The 16,917-nt window shown below is 36.9% G+C and overlaps 1 pseudogene; it reads right to left on the reverse strand.

The window, feature by feature from the left end:
• Positions 1-354: 354 nt before the first annotated feature.
• Positions 355-1,979, reverse strand: LOC122343132 (annotated as a pseudogene).
• Positions 1,980-16,917: the final 14,938 nt, after the last annotated feature.

The following is a 16,917-nucleotide window of genomic DNA, read 5'->3' on the forward strand; positions in this document are numbered from 1 at the left end:
GAGGGAGAACAACAGAAGAAGGAGAAGGCAGACAGTCTATGGCTTGTTGGAGTATATCAGCTTTATCTACGAACTGGTGCTGTGTAAAGTAGCCTTGAGACTTCAAGGCCTGTGGCTCCTCAGTTCTATCCGGGGCAGTATGGTAGTGCTTTCATGTGGGTACGGACCACATGTCACCTTGTTAGCATGGGAGCTAACAAATAAGACTTTGTTGCTTCCAGTCTTTGGAGCAGAAGTGAAATGGCATTTTGGAATTGCATATTTAGTTGTGACAGGATGCTCCAAGTGAGGCGTCCGGATCGGTCAAATCCATCTTAAGTAACAACTGAGAGTGCTTTTTAATCGTTGATGTTTTATTTAGAGAATTTATTTGGCAGGCGGCCAAAAACGGTGCTTGATTTGGCAGACTTCCAGTGCTGGGGGGAGGGGAATTCCATGCTGGTTTTATCTCCGAGAAAGAACGGTGAATTCGCTAATAAACGTGTCAGTACTACTTCACAACGGCATGATCTAACACCACTTATTGTGCTTTTGTATATTCTAAATTTAAAGACAAATTGTCTTAGTCTTTAAATATACAAGATTGGATGTTTGGATGTTTTACTTGAAATTGAGTTTTACTTTTTGGGTTTTATTAATAATCACAAATTTACAAACAGTTTCGTAATCAGTGTAATAGGGCTGTGAGCAAGATAACAAATATGATCAATGTTCATAATCTATCGACTAAAATAAAAGAGTAAAATAGTAAAGAGTGACGGTTAAAAAAAAATGGTAAATGTGTATTATATTTTTCTTCTCACAGATCCATTTGATAATACTAGAACATGTATAATCAAACAGTCCTGCTGAACCACTGAAAGCGCAGTTCTCATCTGTACCTCCATTAGGTTCTCCTTGTTTCCAGAACCTGCATCAACAGATCAGCATTAGATGTTCAGAGCTTTCTGTGTGATATGATACTGACTCACAATCATTTATTACATAATAAGCAGTGATTTCTCACCCAGAGTCAGAGGGCAGTGTGCTGTTATCAACCCATTTCCATGTTCCTCTTCTTCACTGTCGGTCAGACCAATCCAGACGTCATTTCCATTGGATATTTTCTTCATGAAATCCTGAAAAGATGATCATTTAAAAGAAAAGAAAATAGGAAATGACATCAGTCATTGCAACTAATTTCTCATAAACAAAATCTTATTTTTCATTTCATTTTAATTAATTAGAACAGAAAACATTCTGCCTTTTTAATTTATTATTCATTATGTATTGATGAGAGGACAACCCTACACAAATCTCAAAAGGGGACGATTTGTCAGATTTAGCCAAATGCGTTTCACTCACAAATTTCACTCACTTGTTTTTGTCTGTTCTCTATGATCACTAGATCTGCTCCTCTCTCTGTACAGTATCTTCTGCTCTCAGTCCAGTTCTTCGTCTCATTGGAAACGTAGTAAAGACCGAACTGATAGTAAATCCATCCATCTGTGAAAATCCATTACACAACTTATTTTTAGATGTTGCACATACCTAAATTTATTCCTAATTGATAATTTTATCTTGTCATTAAATAGTTATGTAGCTTAGTGTAGTTCAAGAATACCTTGAATAAACTTTGATAAATTTTCATTTAGCTGAATTAAGTTGGTAATGTTAGTTAGTAGCTGTCGTCTCTCTTCTGTGTGGCTGGTGATCATAGTTAGTAGTTGTTGTCTCTCTTGATTGAAGGTGACACACAGCACTATGACTGAGATCAGCAGAAGAACACACAGCAGCACCAAACACACCAAAGCTGCTCTGATCTTCACAGAATCATTTCCTGAACATCAACAAACATGACTTTATTCTCTTTACGGATCTATTTAACAGCAACTAAAAACATGCAAACCGGGAAATACGTTATTATTGATTATATTTGTGCTAATACGTTGATGAAATGTATTGAAGATTAATCTCAGTACCTGTGAGTTCAGATGATTGGATGTTATGGTTAGTGATTTTCTCTCAAGAGAACGACCAGGTTTAACGTAATTTTCATAGACATTATCAGCCCTTTTCTATTTCCCCAGTGCATTTTGCCGGTTTTATCCTTTTCTGTACTTTTAATTTCAGTGTCAAGAACAGTGAAGTGTTGTGCTCTTCGTCTGTGTTTGTGTGGTTAGTATTTATGCAGAAAGGAAGTACATTTGGCTTGTGGAAAGCTAAAGGGGCTTGTTCATTTTGAAAGTAGGTGTTTCTAAATGCTTCTAAAGCTTTAAACCTTCACATCAAAAGTCTAGATGGATGAACAGTTGAAGGTTTTATGCTGACTGCATTTGATGCTCTTCAATATTGTGATTATTGAGTGACTTTTAAGTGACTCTAAAGGAACTGTCAGTAATATGCTAACGGCTACTTATCAATCAATGGAATATTACAATTTATTCTTTCCAACAACAAAACCCTTAATACAGCAAGCTCGTAATCATGAAAGTCCATGATTTGACTAAAAGTCAAAATTCTAGTGTTGCAACTAGTTCCTAAGATCACAACCCGAGAGAATTTTTTAAAGCAGAGATTTAGCTTATCATTAACTTCCTTAATTGTGCACCATTCAATAAGAAATGAAAGTTTGTTTGCATTACTTAGGCCCCATGGGGCTTGGGAAAGTTTAGCAGTTAAAGATGCATGGAGGGTTGGAAGAAGGTCTCACTGGAAGGACACTGAAGTGAGAGTCATTGGTTCGAGTTCTTAGCAGTTTGCACTGTCTAAGTGCCCTTAGCAGTTTTCAGCTGTTCCATGCAGCGAGTTTGTGGAGTTTTTTTGGCATAGAGACATAGTACACATGACGGGTTTCCTTTTTGTCACGTATTTTAAACAACTGATTAGTGAGTTTGTCCTACAAAGAGGGTCCTCAGCACTGATCTTCTTTCATGGATAAATTACCTTACATTTAACACTGTGTCCAGTGTCTCATGAGGGGAAATACATCTCTGCAAGTTTTCTAAACTTTTACATTGTTTCCTATCCTTCATATAGTAGCCAACAATGAACACTCCTTCACACCATGAAACATTAAATGTCACAAGCTTTCATTCAACACCAAACTTCAAATATCTTGCACTAATTACAAACGCCATCTAAAAAGGGTTATGCATGTGAATAACAGGGTTTTGTACCCATCAAACATATTTGCAACCTTACAAATTTTAGCTCTAATAGCAATGGGAATTCTGATTCTTCTTCTTATAAGTCCTTGCAAGTATAAATGTCTCTTTGTTTGAAAAAGATGCGCTTTTGTAAAGGACAAGACAAGTGGTAAGTTTTAATTGAGGATAGTAAGAATGTGAGGTCTGTAGATACAGCTTTGCAGTATCTACTTGAGTGATTCATGTACATTGTTCAGTTCTGGCATTAAAACCCATGCAACAGGGCACCTGGGTGACTGTGAGGCGCACTAGTTGTGGGTCAAAACTAGGGATGCACCGATACCACTTTTTTGGAAAACGAGTACGAGTACGAGTACTTGCATTTCAGTACTCGCCGATACCGATACCGAGTACTTAATAAAAACATGATTTAAATTTACAGGTAACAGCTTTAGTCATATAATTTAACAAAAAAAAAAAAAGGGACTAGTTTAAAATTAAGAACATTTATTTAAAATGAAAAGCATGTTGTATGCAACATATTACAGAATAAATAATTGTCAAAATGTAAACAGTGACAGTGCAACTCAAGTATTTTTTTCAGTTTGTTGTAAACTCTGCCGCTTTGGACAACACAAGGGGCATTAATAAACATCTTTGCTATTTAGTGCACAATATTTGAATAAACTAACAACATCCACCAACATAGAACTGTGGCAGTCAGTGCAACTGAGGTAGGAATTAATATATGTACATGTACAACATGTACTGATGTTTTAGGTATACCCCATGTCTGGAGCATTTCCTCAAACACATGCGCTATAGCCTGGCTGGTGTGCGAGCCGCGGAATTGTTTCGCATGTAATATGGCTCGTTGCGGCGTGAAACTCTCGCTCATCCACTGGGAGGTTAGGCTAATTAGCGACACGGGCTAACACTGCTTGTCCAAATATCCGTGGTGAAACTAAACGCAGAGGAGGTTTGCAGTACGCTGTGGATATGTTTTTTTCACGGAGTCGTGTAGTTTAGGCAGCTCCGTGTCAGTCATGTAGCGGCAGCTCCAGAACATGAAGGAGACGCAGAATCCCACATTTTCTACCTCCGAGTGGCTGGTCACTCAGTGCAATGTACTCGATAATTGTTAAATGCGCTACCTTTTGAGCCTCCTCTGGACAATTTCGCTGAGCACAATTTGCAGTCCGCCTTTGTTTTGTCGCTTTCATTCAATAGTTCCACACGGCTGACATGTTTCCTCGCTTTCTACCCGCTCTGGCGGGCACTCGCGCTTGTGATTAACATACGCGCCGCTCAAACATAGACAATTCTCAGACTGTGGTATCGGTCCCGGTATCGGGGACTTTTAACGAGTCTGAGTACTTTAGAAAATGTGGTATCGAGGCCGATACCAGATACCGCATCGGTATCGGTGCATCCCTAGTCAAAACACAACTCTTCTGTTCTGATCTGAACATCAAACAGGTTCTCCCCACTCAGTGACACAACCTCTGAGAACCCTGATAAAAGTGCTCTAGTGATTGGCCATTCTGTTGTACAGAACATGAAAATAGAGACAACAGCCACCAATAATTTAATATATTCAAACAAATAAAAACTCTTTATAATATAGAAAAGCAAATAATGAAACTTGGCTTGCTGAATATCAGATCCCTCTTTACTAAAGCACTTTGCAGAAATGATTTGATCAATGATCAGAGCCTAGACTTGCTCTTTTTGATCAAAACCAGATGAATACATTACTTTAAATGAGTCTACTCCCCAAAATTACTACTATAAAAATAAGCCAATTCTAAAAGGTAAAGGTGGAGGTGTTGCTATAATTTTTATAACAATATTCTCAGTACCTCTCAGAGGGCAGGCTTTAAGTATAAATCCTTTGAGTTTTGGTGCTGTACAGTTCCTTTGCACTTAAGAAAGATGAAAGAAAACAATCTGTCTCCATGGTATAGTGAAAACACAAAGAGAGCAGCCCGAAAATGGAGCGCAGGTGGAGAAAAACTAAATTAGAAGTATTTCGTATTGCCTGGCGGGAGAGTATCCTGTCATACAGGAAAGCATTAAAATTGCAAGATCTGATTATTTTTGATCTCTTTTAGAAGATAACAAACACAACCCCCCATATTTATTCAATACAGTGACTAAATTAACGAAAATAAAGAGTCAACAGGTGCTAATATTTCCCAAGAGTATAGCAGTAATTACTGTATGAATTACTTTACTTCTAAGATTGACACTATCAGAGATAAAATTGTAACTATGCAGCCATTAGCTACAGTATCACATCACTATAGTGCACTAATTTCCACTTATTCTGTACTTGTTAAATCATCTAAAACATGTATGTTAGACCCTATTCCATCTAAACTATTAAAAGATCTGCTTCCAGAAGTCATAGATCCTATTTTGACCATTATTAATTCCTCATTGTCATTAGGATATGTTCCCAAAACATTCAAACTGGCTGTAGTTAAACCTCTCATTTAGAAACCACATCTTGATCCCAAAGATTTAGTAAATTACAGACCAATCTCTAATCTCCCCTTCCTGTCAACGATACTAGAAAAGTAGTGTCCTCACAACTATTTTCCAAACTTTTTCCTCTATGTGGCTGGAGGGCACAAATTTGGAAGAAGAGCTGATGGCCTGAGCATGAAAACTTGGGCGCTGTTTGACAAAAAAATTCAAGACATCAACAAAAAAATAAGTCAAATAAGTGAATTTTCTATGATCACTCGGTTTTGCAAATAAATGAAGTAATTCTACCTCAGGTAATACTGTGCGTGATACAAATTATTAACGAAAATATATCTATCGTCTTGCTGTTTGGATTCTGTTTGCTCTGTTTGGATTATAGCTCATTATTGGATTACTCTTGTCAAATCGTCTGGATACTGTTCGTCGTTCAAGACCCACGCTTGTTTACAGGACTGTTTGTATAGCTTGCTCTCTGTATAACCATTTGCCACTGTCAACCCAGACACTGTAGAGGACCTCATCAGAACAAGTATAGAAGGCCAAGAACTAGAAGACCGTGATCGTCTTGCCATTTGGACTATGTTTGCCCCTTTACGGATTACCCCTGTTGTCAAGAATTTTGTGTTCTGATCCACACCCAGTTCTAGGAATACTCTTCCTATTCTATTTGCTGATGCCTGGTCCTGCCTGTTTCTGACTACGTCTGTAATCATTAGGATTGTTAATTTTTAGGATTTTTATTATTCTGCCCTAAAACTGATAGTGCAGATGAAACCATAAGGCCCAGGGACTTGATACTCAGTGAAAAGAAAGGTTCTCCCCAAATTGAGGTCTATCAAAGTCAGGGGCTCTACAACGCAAAAAAAAATTCATACAGTTTGTCGCAGATTAACTGTTTTTCTGCAAAATTGAGGTAAATCCCAAACCTACTTTTGCCAGCTAGTATTGATTTTGCGCAGATACTCTTGAATGCTTGTGTAACGCGTGGCTTAACTCAGGCAGTACGTCCCACCCACGTCCCTCCGATCTGCATGTGCTACATTATAGTACTATAATTAAAAATCTTTTTGGTAAATGTGCTTTAAGCTACGCATTTATCCTTGAATGTCACTATCACTCACTATCAAGTGTTTGTAATAACTTCTGATCACCATCCAATAGGGATCTTGAGGAGAAATATATTGTTAGTAACATTCCAGAAGAATTTTATGTGGAAGATACATGTATGTAAATAGTAGTGTAACTAATTACTACTGTCAAAAAGTGAACTAACAATATTTTTTGAAAAACTTACTCTCCTGTCTCTGTTCCTTTATAAGACCCGTTATGACATGTTACTGTTACGAATTGATCTCCTTGTGCGTAAAAACCTCATTAAATTTATTGAGCGAATGTGCAAAGATTTACTGATCTCACCTTTACACATTTTCTATTAGACTATTCAAAAATGTGTACAATTTTAAAAGTACAAGTAGGTTTGTTTAAACTGATGACTGTTTGCGTATGTATTATCGTCTCATAATATTAGGTCTTTCTAAACCTCTCATGACACAAGATTTGCATAGCAGGTGTTTTTGTTGTGTTCCACCTGTGCAAGCCAGGTTTAAGATTTATATTCACTCCTGACAATTTCTGGAAAGATTTGACTTTCATGACATTCATGATATCATGGCTATTGTACAAATATTGTAAATCTCATTGATCGATTAAGGTTCAATTTTGAGAAAGTCAACAAAGTGCTCTGGTATGAATGGTGATACCCTTTTGAAAGACATTCTAAATTAAGGCAGAAATATAATATTTTTCATTTATAAATGAATGTATTTAGGTTGGCTCTGTGATATCACTTTTTTTTCTTGATTAAACCACTTAATACATGTTTGGTTCATTTTCTTACAATACAAATTTCCAACTAGTCTTCGGTAAGCATAAGCTGACTTTTACTGTACCCCATGTTTTTTTTACATAATGATTATTTGCATACGCGTTCTATGCTAAGGCCAGAAGTCATATATTCTCGTGACAGCACTGCACTGAGATTTACATACATCCAGAGAAACCGGACATTTACTATTCAGGTGATAAACTCTTTTACATTTTTTTGGTAGTTATCAGTCATACATATAAAAAAGCTTATGGGCATTTAATGAGTATTTAAAGAGTTTATTCAAACATAGTCAAATTTACCTTAAACCCTGGATTAAATTTACACTTTTCTTTGTTCATAGATCACAGTTGCTATATATGCAAGCGAGGTGAAAATGAACTCAACCGCAATTGACGCGTACAACAACTCCACAACTCCTTCCACTTACCGATCAGAATTTTATGAAATTTGTGTTCTCACCTTCAACTTTGTGTTTGGTCTTCCTATACACTCCTATGTTATATGGCTCATTGTCACTGGAACAAGAAGTAAAATTGCATCGGAGTTTTTCGTCCTCAACCTCTCTGTTTGCGAGATTGGTAACTGTGTGAATTCTTTATTCTGTATACTGTCAGATTATGTCTTATGTCTGTCGACGTTGGTGACATTTCTGCAAGGACTGGCGGTCACCGGTCGTCCTCTGTTTCAGTGTCTGATGTGTGTCGAGCAAAACCTGGCCGTGGTTCATCCCGTGACCTTTCTGAAGTACAAACCTCTCAGATACAGAGCGATCTGTTGCGCTGTGGGCTGGATAATCGCGCTTGGCGCATGTTTGTTTTGTATGTTCATATTAAACCCTTTTAACTTGAAGGTGTACACCTTGTTCTTCTCGCTGCAGTTGCTCCTCATCGTCTGCCTCCAGTTGTTTTGTTTCGTGACTGTACTCAGAGCTCTGAAGCAATCAGGACCGGGAGACAGAAAGAAAGAGAGAGATCAGGAAAACCACATGAAGAGGAGAGCGTTTATTATCATTCTAATATCTATTGTGAGCATGACTATAATGCATGTCCCGTATGCTACCGTATCTCTCAACACCCTGTTAACGCAAAAATCTATTAGTGAACATTGGTTTGCTGGTTTGGTTTGTTATGTGCTGGCTAGCTTTGTTCATCCAGTTCTTTATTTGCATAGGGCTGGAAAACTGTTCCGTTCTTCATAAAAACTACTAAAGAGTTTCGATATTTTGTCCTATTTAAAACTTGACCCTTCTGTAGTTACATACTTTATTAAACTGGCAGGAAATGAAAAGTTTTTTTGTTTTGGGCTGTATTTTTGCATTTTTATAGTCACGTATGCATCTTATATTCATCTTTTTTCGAATTTCATGTCTTGTATTGATTTGATATCTTTTAATTAGCTATGTAGTTCAGCATAATACATATTTTCCTGACTTGTAATAAATTGCTACATTAAATTTTACACTGTAGTTATTGAATCCAGTGGATCACGAGGTATACTTGTTACCACATTTCCAGCTAAAACTCGGTGTTAGTTCAACTGTACTTAGATTGTAAGGCTTTATCGGAATTTTTCAGGTCAACTGTATGTTGTTCATCCAACCTACATAGGGTAAGCCTAACCTCTGTTTATTGTAATATTATTCTAGCTAAGTGTATGGAAACCATGGCATGACAATGGTTTCCATACCGTCATGGAAACCATCAGGGCTACAATGTTGGTTATGTTATATCTACAGTAGAGGTCGCGACTACTGACTAGAAATAATATTGCTCGATAGATTATCCTATATAATGTTTAATAACAATTTCGTAATATAATGGAGTCAGGTAATTAAATTGTCCGATTTAAACTGCCATGCACCGATTTTTGGTTTCGGAAGATGTATCTGCTAGTTTATGACCTTTCTGTCATGCATTGTATATGATTATCATGTTCTTGTATATGGTTTTGTGTTTTTTTGTTTTATGCATGTTTATGATTGATCGCTAGTTAATATCAGCTCAGGAGTTTGTTTATCTTTACTTTTATCTTTTATCTTTACTTCTTGCGAATAATGTCCCTTTTTGCGATCAGATAGCTACATGATGTAATGCATTAATGCTTTAAAAGAAGTTATTTTCTGTAGCCACCTTGGAGTTGATATGAAATTACACAAAGTTTGCTGGACGGGCATGTTAGTTGATGGCAATTTAACTTAATTGTAACTATATATATATATATATATATATATATATATATATATATATAATAAACATTTCCCTTTTGGACTAATTTGCTACAAAGCACTCGTTTCTGTGTGAGTTTGTTGCGATCAGAATATATTTATTTATGTATGCATAGAACTTTCAGGCAATTTTGCAATTTGTAGTAAATCACAAAGCTTACTGTCAGTGTCAAAGTCAAATAAATGTATGTTTGGTGACACTAGAAACAAATGTCTGAACACATTTTTTCTATATTGGCATCTTTTGAATCTTGTTCTTTTTTTCTTTTTTTACTTTAAATATTTGCATATCAGATGTTTTATGTGACGTGTAGCAGATGAAATCATGCATATATAAATATATCCTTCTGAACATTGCCAGTCTAAAATATTTATACGCATCCAGAGACAGGACATTCACTCTTCAGGTAATAAAATTGAATTGGAAGTCTCTATAAGTATGTTAGATGGATTAAAGTCAAATACTTATTTCTTATTTCTTATATTGTTATTTGGCTAAATTACAGAGCGACATAGAATCTCTCTTAGTATCTTGCATATGTTGAACTGCTGTCTGAATAACCTGGTACATTTATGATTCTCTCTTCCTTTAGCAGTATTTGTTTTGAGAGCTATTGGAAATGAATTCCACCAACTCCACTTCTTCCATGTGGATAGTAAGCAATTTGGAAGTTTCTATGATCTGCATCTATTTGCTTTTGGTTCTTCCCACGCACTCGTATGTTCTATGGCTCATCATCAGAGGACATGGAGTTACATCAGAAATCTTCAGCCTCAGTATTTCTGTTTGTGAAATTGGTTCCTTTTTTGAAAGTTTGTTCTGCGTTATATCAAATCGGTTTTCGGTTTTCCTTGTATTGTCGCAATTCCTGAAAGGACTAGGAGTCACTGGCCGTCCTCTGTTTCAGTGTGTCATGTGTGTCGAGCGTTACCTGGCAGTGGTTCATCCTGTAACCTTTCTGAAGTACAAACCCCTGAGATATAGAGTGATCTGCTCCACCCTGGTCTGGATATTTACTCTTGGTTCTTGTTTTTGCTCCATGCTCATATATATGTCATCCTCCTTTCATGTACACGCATGGTTCTTCTTGATGCAGCTCCTAATCTTCCTTTCCATTGATTTGTTCTGCTGTTCAGCTGTTCTCAGAGCTCTGAAGCAGTCAGGACCAGGAGAGAGAAGGAAAGAGAAAGAGGAGGAAAACCACATGAAGAGAAGAGCGTTTTATCTCATTCTGATGTCTACAGTGAACATGATGATCATATATGCTCCATATACTGTCGTAGTGCTCTGGAACATTCTAACGCAACAGAGCATTCCTCTACTTTGGTTCAGTGCTTTGATTTGTTATGTTTTGTCTAGTTTTATTCAGTCTGTCCTTTATCTGCACCAAGCAAGAAAATTATCCTGCCTCTTTTCGCCATAAAACCTGCTCTTGAAAATAAACTGTGTTAACGTTTTTTTGTATATATTTATCGGATATGTTTGTTACATAGGGTTTGTTTTAATCTAATAAAACACTTTTATAGTGTCATTTTCTCTCTCATTTGGACTTTCATGAAGTTTTCCTTTAACATCACTTTTCGTCATGTAGGTACTCCGTTGATTTAATGGTTTGCGTGTAACATTGATTAAATAAAACACAATAAAAAAATAACAAAATATGAACAACTTGTACACATATTAAGGACAACTAACTGTATGAGGTTTCTCATTGAAGTCATGTATCAGGTGCGCGCATTTAACTGAAAATAGTAATAGATGAAAATCAATAAATCAAAATAATCAGCAACAATTGCATTAGAGAAGAGATCAGGTGCAAGATCTAATTGTAAGTGCAAAAATCTAATTGTAAGCCATTATTACACCCACTTGCTCTCTTGCATCTTCAAGTGACTTTTAGCAGTACCAATCCTAAATGGCACCAGCAATTCCGCAGCGCCATCTATAGGTTGTTGCCCTCAGAGTTTCGCCTCTTGGGGCTTTTATACTCTTTGTCTGAGGTGCTGGAAAGTGCTAGTCTCAAGACTCTCTCAAAATTCTGGATGAGGGGACTTTTGTTCTTTCCTCTGGAGAGATGCTGGTAGAGAAGGAAGCCATTCACCACAGTAATATCAATAAAATTGAAAAAAAAAGTATTGTACCATTTTGTGTACAGTACAGTAACGAATTAGGGCATCTGACATTGTCCAGACCTCCCATGTACTTGTTGTAATCCACTGTTGCTGGAATTTAGATTCTGCTCACTTCCCAACCACTATCTGGATTTTTGACACGTCTAAAAACTGTTTCCCCGCCATAAGCCAAAAAGCAGCTTTCCGTCTCAAAGCCATTGTATGGTTTCCCTTGAGTTTTCCTGACAGAGATCATTTGTTTTCGTTTTCGGACATAACATACTGTGCCACACGCCAAGGTCTTCTTGACCAGCAAGTCCATGAAAAGACATGGGCTTGTGTAAAAGCTGTAGCCACCAGCAGCCTTCATAAAGAAGTTCCATGAATAGAGACATCTAAAATCTGTGAAAATCTGAGTTTGTAGCCCCACTTTGTCTGCTTGTCTTTTATGTACTGCTCAATTCCAATTCTTGCCTTTGAAGCCACCATCTTTTTGTCCACTGGCAGCTGCCTGTCTGGATGGATGGTTTTGCATGGTTTTTTTTGCATTTTCTAGATTGACCTCAAGATCACAAAGATGGAGGTTCCTGGAAATGGCCTGAAATCTGGACCTGGACTAGCCATGCCGTACATTTCTTCGCCAGACTAGTAATTGATAATGTTTTTGGCACCTAGGAGTCCCACTGATGAAATACTGAAATACTGGTCACAAACGTTGTTTTGATCTGCACATCCAATATTATAGTGTCATGTGGTCATGCATGTGCACAGGCTCACAAAAAATAGTCTCATTAATGTGAGCACAGGTGTGTTTAGCACAGCAGGAGTGTGATGCGTAACTTTGCTTGTTCACAGGAGTCATTTAGTTTTTTTCGTGATTATTTACAAACATGCGCTACATAAACCTTGGACATTCTCTCACTCGCTGCAGAGTATTGCCTTATAGGATCGATTACAGAATGCGTTGCGTTGTGATACTCTCTAAAATGGAGGAAGATGTGGCTATTTTAATGAGTTGCCTAAATGTTAAAAATTAACATTAAGGTTAATAAATTATGCAAAAGTATTGTTATTTTTGGGTTCGCTGTTAAGCTGAATGTTGCAATAGAAGGGATTTCTATGGTGACGTTGCTTATGGGAACCACTTAATGGCTTTGGTGGAATTAAAAATAAATAACTGCTTATTTTCCTTAGTGTGGAACTCATTTGCATACGGTACAAAGTTAAATTATGTATTTAACATTTTTACTCATGCAATATTTCTTTCAAACTGTTATCACATCATGAGGAGCAAAGAGAGTCCAAACATGATGGGAAACTGTTGAACTATCACTTGACGTATGTCAATAAGTCTGCTTCCGCAAAATTATTCTGTCAACATGCAATGGCCATCGACATTACCTGTTCTTCATCTGAGGATTAAATGAATCCCTTGAGGTCTGTGTCCATTCAAGGTCTCCAAACATAGGTATGAATGGATTTAGATAGATCTTGTTCGGCCACTGCTGTTGCATGCAGAGATCTAGAGGAATGTTTATGGCATTCATTTCCTAAAACTTGGGATTTGGTGCGATGTTTTTTCTAATTGTCTTTTATGACAATTAGGGCTGGTAAGCCATTATTATTATTATTATTATTATTATTATTATTTTAATCCAGTTAATTACATGATGTGATTTTAAATTAACTGCACATCAAATTTGGCTGAGAATTGGTTAAATAAAATATGGATAGTGTGGTAGATGTTATAAAAGGTTAGTTGACCTCAAAATTAAAATTGGCATTAATCACATGTGGTTCCAAACCCGTAAAACCTTTGTTCATCTTTAGAAAAAACTAATTAAGATGAATGAAATCAATAACTGTCACGTCTTTGGACTTTGTTATTGTTTTTGTCGTCATGTGCCATGTGTTCCGTAAACCAACTTTAGTTAATTGTCTTTATTGTCTTCAGCCGTGTGTAGTTAATTTAGTGATTTACCTGGTGTATTTAAGTCCTGTGGTTTCAGTTCTGTTTGTCCGATCACGTCTTTATGTGCGTGTGGTATTATCCTGTCTGTCTGCCTGCCTGCAATTACATTGTTTATATCATCTCTGAGTAGATTAAAGCGTTTTATTTACCCTTATGCTAGTTGTGTGCCTCCTGCTAACCACACCCGTGACAATAACTGATATTAACATGTAAATAAATGTAATAAATACAATGGTAAAACCTGTCCACATCAGTGGCTCAACTACGAGAATATTTTTTGGCGTAAAGAAAATTAACATAATGCACTCAACCATTCTTCTCCCTAAGCATAATCAACGCTTATCAAGTGCATGTAATTAACCGAGTTACAGAGTCATTCCATGCATCTGATTAGTTCAAATTGTTGATTCATTCAGGAATGAAGTACATGGTTCTCTTTATAAATGGCCCATTGAATCATTAGGCTTCTTTGACTCGGAAACGAACCATTGACATCAAAATGTTGTATTTTATACCATAAGCCATTAATTAATCTCATTAGCGTGTTAAATGGGCAACCCTACTTTTAGTATTTGCATATCTGATGTTTTATGTGACGTGTTGCAGATGAAACGCATATATTCTTGCAACAGCTGTGAAGTCAGTCTACCGAACAGAGCCGAGTTATTTAGTCCACTGAGACCGGACGTCCACTCTTCAGGTAATTAATTACTCCTCTTTTAAACTGTTTTTTGAACAATATAACACTGCTGCTATCGTTATTAAAAGGGTTATGATCACGTTAAATGGATTAAACGGCAAAATCAGCAAATAAGTACTCAACACTATGTATTATGTAATGACCATACATGTAGAACTGCAATCCGAATAACCCCATACGTTTATATTTCTCTATTGCCGCTTTGTTGTCCGTCTGAGCGCAGAAAATGAACTCCACCACATCGAGCTTCCACCAACTCCACAACTCTCATGTTGATGAGCTCTTTCAACATTTGTATATACAGCGCCAACGTCCTGTTTAGTCTTCCTACAAACTTGTACGTTTTATGGCTCATCGTCACAGGAACAGGAGGTGGAGCTGCGTCAGACTTCTTCGTATTTAATCTGTCCGTTTGTGAGGTTGGCATCTGTCTGGGTGTCACGTGTTATGTACTGTTGAATTGGTTTTCGTTTTTATTGCAAATAGCCCTGCTTTTCCAAGGACTTCTCATCTCTGGCCGTCCTATGTTTCAGTGTCTGATGTGTTTCGAGCGTTACGTGGCCGTGGTTCATCCCGTAACCTTTCTGAAGTACAAACCTCTCAGATACAGAGCGATCTGCTGCGCTGTGGCCTGGATAATCGTTTTCGCCATCTGTTTGTTTTGCTTGTTCACAATGACGATACATAACATTTATATACATGTGTGGTTCTTCTTGGTGCAGTTCTTCTTCTTGTTCTCCCTCCAGTTGTTTTGTTTCGCGGCTGTTCTCAGAGCTCTGAAGCAATCAGGACCAGGAGAGAGAAAGAAAGAGAGAGATCAGGAAAACCAAATGAAGAGGAGAGCATTCAATCTCATTCTAATTACTACTGTAAACTTGATTTTTGCATATGGGCCTATTATTATTTCAGCAACATTTATACTGTTAACAAAGGAGTATGAATTAACATCTTGGGGCCCTGGTGTGGTTTGTTATGTGCTGGCTGGTTTTGTTCAGCCAGTTCTCTATCTTCGACGTGACTGAAAAACTATATAATATATATATATATATTTCCTCAACAAAGGACTTTTTGTTTAATGTATTTCCAGGAAAGCCTTTATTTGAATGAATGCATACATCTTTCGGGTCATTGTGTATATTGTTGTTCTTGTATATTGTCTTTGGTATTGTATACTGTTTTATGTTTGTTTATGAAAGATCACTAGTTAATATCACCTCACCTTAGCCATGTTTGATATCTAATTGTATATTAACCTCCAATCCAGTGCATATGCAACTTATAATAACCGTTTAGTTAATAAAACTTTTGTGTACAAACTACGTGAGTTTCTGGATCTGACCGCAAATTAATGTCCCTTTACGATTTAGACCCTTGCTCTAACGCATTGAGAATGTATTTTCTGTGGCTAGAAAAATATCTTTTTTAAAGTTGATTTGAACTTACAATGAGTGTTCGCCAGCACATTAATTAAACTCACCATAGTTATTAAGTCAGCAAGGTTTAATTAAATCATGGCCACAAATTGAATGCATCATAATAATCAATAAAACTAGTAAACCAATTCTTAATTTGTGGGAATCATTGTGGGAAATCATTAATTCATAGTTAGCAGCTCTCACTTTGGCTGCATCAAAGTTGAATAATTTAAACAAAGAATGATGTCAAGGCTGTAATGTTATTGGGTATTAATGGCACAAATGATTCAAATTACACTTTATCCAATATTAAATGATACTGCTCTTTGTTTAGGTCAGAGGTCGGATGTCCAACTTTAAGTTCCAGATGTTATTTCTGTCCTAATTTCGAGATGTCCGGAATAGGATAAATTCTTTAATTTGCGCATTGTCAGAAGATCACCCACAGAATGTTCCTCTCAGACATGTGTTTTGAGATTGAGATGTTTTGCACACTTTGTCACGATTCCGTGGTTTCTCTGAAACGAAAACCACGAATAGATCTCGGGAACAAAAACACTGAGTAAAGACATAGGGTAACATTGACGATCCGACAAACGTTATACAAAGACACAGGACTTAAATACACAAAGGAAATTAACTTCATTAACAGGGACACAGCTGAAGACAATTAAACAATTAAACACGAAGGGAAGGTAGGGCACAGATAGCACGTGGCTCGATACAAAAAACAATAACAAACATGTTTGCAATCACAGGGATGTCAGTCATTGTGACAGCAGACAGTACTTCGACAGTTTGGTTCACTGGTTTGACTTGTTTTACTTTGGATAGTGGCCATTCTGTTGAAGTTCAGCAAGTACTGCGACGTAAAACTAAGTTATACGCCTTTGGGGGATTATCAGATGTCCTCTGAAGCAGATCGATGGGTTTTTGTAATCAAAATATTTCTAGTTTTTTAAACGTATACCTAAAAAACGGACTT

The sequence above is a fragment of the Puntigrus tetrazona genome, chromosome 4, assembly GCF_018831695.1.
Source record: "Puntigrus tetrazona isolate hp1 chromosome 4, ASM1883169v1, whole genome shotgun sequence".
NCBI lineage: Eukaryota > Metazoa > Chordata > Actinopteri > Cypriniformes > Cyprinidae > Puntigrus > Puntigrus tetrazona.